Source organism: Equus quagga, chromosome 10 (genome assembly GCF_021613505.1).
Source record: "Equus quagga isolate Etosha38 chromosome 10, UCLA_HA_Equagga_1.0, whole genome shotgun sequence".
Classification (NCBI taxonomy): Eukaryota; Metazoa; Chordata; class Mammalia; order Perissodactyla; family Equidae; genus Equus; species Equus quagga.
The window spans coordinates 2,199,687-2,204,484 of record NC_060276.1 but is presented as its reverse complement, the minus strand read 5'-3'; positions in this window follow the sequence as shown (position 1 = coordinate 2,204,484).

The following is a 4,798-nucleotide window of genomic DNA, read 5'->3' as shown; positions in this document are numbered from 1 at the left end:
TTGGCGGGGCAGGGTCATGTGCCCACACCCTAGCTGTGAGGAAAGCCGGGAGAGGGCAGACCTGGCATTTCTGCTCTTCTTGTGGGAAGTGAGTTCCACATTAGCTGAGGGCACTGCATGTGTATAGGTCCTGGGGCTGAAAGGAACATGGTGAGTATCAGTGTGGCTCCAGTGCGGCTGGAGCAGAGAGAGAGAGAGGGTGCTGTGCGCTGAGGCTGGAGAGAACAGACTGTGTAGTCCTCATCGGCCTCAGGAAGAGGCTGATCTTTACCTGAAAGAGTTGGAGACCCATGAAAAGTCTGAAGTCAGTGGTGCAGTGCACTCATGTGCGTGTGTGTGACATGATAAAACTATATTTTCAGGCACTTTCTCTGGCTTCCCTGTGGAAGAATTATGGGTGGGGGGGGGCAGAGTGGATGCAGAAAGACTGTGGAGGGGCATTGACTTGTCCTTCGAGAGATGATGGTGGTCTGAACCGTAGTAGCGGCAGTGTCGCGGAGCTGCTAGGGCAGATTTCACAGACCGAAAACACACGGAGAGCTAACCAAACACTAGGAGTGATCAGATGGGGAAAGTGAGTGAGGGCCATGTCCCTGAGTTGTGCCCTTTGCCACAGGTGTATGGGGGTTCCATTCACTGCAGCTGAGGACTCAGGAAAAGCACTGGCCTGGGTAGAAACCTACGTCTGTTTTGGACATGTGAGTTGGAAACTCCAGGTGGGGATGGGACTCGGGCACAGACTCGGAGGAGAGGTCTAGGCTAGGGGCAGACATGGGGCATCATGGAAAGCTCCGGGTGGCCGGAGGATGAATCCACGTATAGATGTGCCTCACCAGGCCCACCCCCTCCCAAGTGTGGACAAGGTGCCAGGGGATGGGGCGAGCATGGCCACTAGTGGGGGCGGGCATTGGGAAGCGAGGGGCAGCCCCACTGCAGGTCAGCCTCAGGCTGAGCAGCTGTCCTGAGCTGTGAGAAGGTGAGCTTTCCCCCCACAGGGACACCAGGACAAGGCTGGATAGCTCTTTCAGGTCCCCAATATTGGTGATCTTCCTGGGTGCAGCCCCTGTCCCCTGAAGGAATACCTGGAGACAGGACGTTGCTGGCTGCCCTGTCGGCCATTCCACCCTTCTTCCTTGCTAAGGGAACCCCCTTTTTGTTCAAGTGTCTGTCCGTCCTCCATGCAGCTCAAGGCATGGTAACCCCCATGCCCAAATCCAGAGACAGATCTGATGGGGTAAAGCCCAGCTGTGCATGACGTTCCTAGAGCGACTGTTAGTGATCTGAGCGGCCCACGGCCGAAACCGCCCACTTGGGCGGAAGGGAAGGGTCCCTTTTCTGTCCAAGGAGGAGGGCTCCTCTTTCTCTGGGGCAAGACCGAGGAAGTGCACAGGAGAAGGCAGCCCAGTGCCAGAGCCAAGACTTAAGGATGGAAGGAGGCTGGGTCCTGGGTGCAGCCTGGGGCAGTGTGGCATGGGGTGGGGAGGGGGGGATGACACCTAGGAGGAGAACAGTCAAGGGACGTTTGTAGTCACACTGGGAGGGACAGTGGTGGCCACATGGAGGAGGGAAAGCAGAGGGACAGTGGTAGCCCCTCTGGAAAGTTCAGGGGCCAGAGCAGCTGCGGCAGCCGTCAGAGAAGCTGCCGCGCTGGCTGTGCTTCAGGCCCATGGACGCCAAGCTGGCCTGCTCTGAGGGGAGGGTCTTGCCCCCCCCCCCGGGCACCAAAGCCCAGCCTCTGGCCCCACCAACCTCACCATGAGGGTCCCCATCAAGCCTCAGGAGCCCCAGGGTTATAAGGACTTGGCCCACGTGTGACATGACATCATCCATTACATGAGTCACGCAGTGCTCTGACCCTTACAGAGGGTCAAGGAGCAGCCCAGGCGACCTGGGGCACTGATTGCCACGTGCTTCCCCAGCGCCTGCACGCCCCAGGGCCAGCATGTCTCAGGGCTGCAGCTTGGACAGCCCTCCTCCACCCATCCACGCACTCTGCTTTTTCGGCGGGGGTGCAGAAGTCGGAGATCCACGTGGAAACAGCTCATGCCGTCCATCCGTCCACAAACCAGCTCACCTCACATGCTCTCGGCCTGAGCTCTGTCTGTCATCCTCAATTAGTGTCTGGGGTTGGGAGGACATCAAAGGCTGCATGTCCCCCAGACCCTTCAGCTGGCCCTGGGGGGAGGGGTTCACTTCCTGCAGGCTCCACCTGGCTCCTGCCCCCTCCTTAGGCCTGGCCTCCTCCCTCCCCCTGCTGGCTCGGACCCCTCCCCGCTGAGCGAGGGGCTCACTCCCTTCCCACTGACGACTTGCCTTGGCCCTGGGCCCCTTGTCCAGGCCCCTTCCCTGCTGAGGTCCCCAGGATCTGCTGCAGAGTGGCCCACGCTGGGCTTGCTGCCCTCGGGGCACCATCTCTGCCTGCAGCAGGTGAGGCTGCCTCTCAGAGAAGGTCCCAGGCCCCCTGGCCACAATAAGGGGAAGCGGATGGGAGGAGAGAGCGAGCCAGATGGCCCTGCACGAATCATTGTGGGAGCTGACTGGTGCATCCATGGACTTTCATTATATTACTCTCTCTGGGCTGGGCACGTGTTTGAAATTCTTCATCATGAAAAGTTGAAAAACTTCTGGAAGGGAAGTTTATCTCCCGATGGATACCATTGTGGGTTCATCCCTTTCTCTTCCTACGTCTATCGCTTCTGCCTTGGGCATTCTGATGCTCTCCAGACTAGCTGTAACCACGCTGCCACCACCCATATGGTCACCCCAAACCGTTGAAGACAATTGTGCACGGTCTCCCCACTCTCTTTTATGGCCCCATTGCAGCTGCCTGTTCCCAGCACACCCCATCCTCCCCTGCGGCGATGCTGGAGGCCAGAAGCCCAAAATTAGGGTGCCAGCAGGGCTGCGCTCCCTCCAAAGGCTCTAGGGGAGGACTCTTCCTTGCCTCTTCCAGTTTTGGGGGGCTCCAGGCATTCCTGGGCTTGGGGCTGCATCAGTCTTATCTCTGCCTCTATCTTCACGTGGCCTTCTCCTCTGTGTCTCCCTTCTGTCTTTTTGTTGTTGTTGTTTTTTGGTGAGGAAGATTGTTGCTGAGCTAACATCTGTGCCAATCTTTCTCTATTTTGTATGTGGGACGCCACCACAGCACAGCTTGATGGGTGGTGTGTGGGTCCGCACCCAGGATCCAAACCTGCAAACCCTGGGGCTGCTGAAGTGGAGCATGTAAACTTAACCACTATGCCACTGGACTGGCCCCTCTCTTCTCTCTCTTATAAGGACACTTGTCATTGGATTTAGGGCCCACCTGGATAACCCAGAATGATCTCATCTCAAGATCCTTAACTTCACCACATCTGCAAAGACACTTTTTCAAAAAAGGTCACATCCACAGGTTCCCGGAGTTAGGACGCGTGCGTATCTTTTGAGGGGACACCATTCGCCCCACTATACCTCGAGAGCCCAGGGCCAGGCCTGCCCAGCCAGCCCCCCAGTGAGAGGACAAGATTGGGCATCAGGGCTCACAGCCAAGGGCCACAGAGGACCTCCCTGCCTCTGTTCCAGGGACGGACCCCCAAAGCTGTGCTGCAGGGGGCCCCCGGGAGCCCTGCTCCCTGTGGTCTGAAGCACCCTGAGTGGGTGTCCCAGCTCTCCCCCTAAGACGGGGGGACGACTGCAGTCCTGGAAGCCTTGGCCTGGCCTGCTGAGGGCGTCTCCCTGCGGCCCAGGATCTCCTGGCCAGGGCCCGGGGCCGTTTGAGGCGAAGGGAGGCCTGAGCTCTGGTTTTGTGAGGAAAGGTACAGCTGGGAGACAGAGAGGGGGCCCACCCCATTGTGCTCAATTCCCAACAGCCCAGAGGCTGGGTGGAAGGGGCGGGACATGCAGACTGGCTGGGTTTTCCTTGTTGCTTTTCTTTGACAGCCTTTTTCATATTCCTGATTTTTCAAGAAACTCATCATTGTCAACAGAGCACGTGTTCCAAGTCAGCCCTAGATTTCAATGCTGGTTTTGCGACATGGATGGTGACCTGTGGCAAAATGGAGACCCCTATGCCTACCCTGCGGACTAGTTTGACAGTCACACGGGGGGACCTGAGGGAAAGACCCACACACCCAGCAGCTCTTCACTTCTCGCTCTTCTCCTCTCTCCCCTCCATCTGTCTGCACATTGCCCCCCACTTTCTCATCTTCACTCTCCTGGCTCAAGTGGGCTGGTCCCTTACTGGGTGGCCAAGGCCAGGCCACTTGGTGTTAGCTGTCCCACAGGGGTCCGGCAGATCCCAGATGGATGGACGGATGACTGGATGGACATAAAGCCCGGGGGTCTGACCCATGGGAGGTGCTGATCAATGTTGCCCCTCCCCTATCCCCTGGGGTGGGGCCTGTGGTGGACTAAGCACTGCGACCCTGAGCCCTCGAAGCCGCCCAGACGGGAAGTGGAAGTGCCCCGGGGTGCGCGGGGACCCCGTGGGGCCCGCCGGGCGACCGCGGGCCTGGGCTGCCTTCCTACCGCGCCGCGCATGCTCCGTGCCCACCCCCCCGCCCCCCCCCGTCCCCCCCGCCCCCCCCGCCGCCCCGCGCCCTGTTCCCACGCCGCCCCGGCCCCGCCCGCTCCCCGCCCGCGCCAGGCCCCGCTCCTCTGCGCTGGACAGACCAACCGACAGCCGCGCAGACCGCGCCTCCCAAGTGGCGCCCCGTGACCAGGCGGAGACTCGGCCTGGAGCCCCGCCACCTCCCGGAGGCGCTGCCCAGGAGGGCTTCTCGGAGGCGGCGGCCTTGGCCACGGGCCTGCCGGGGGGGGG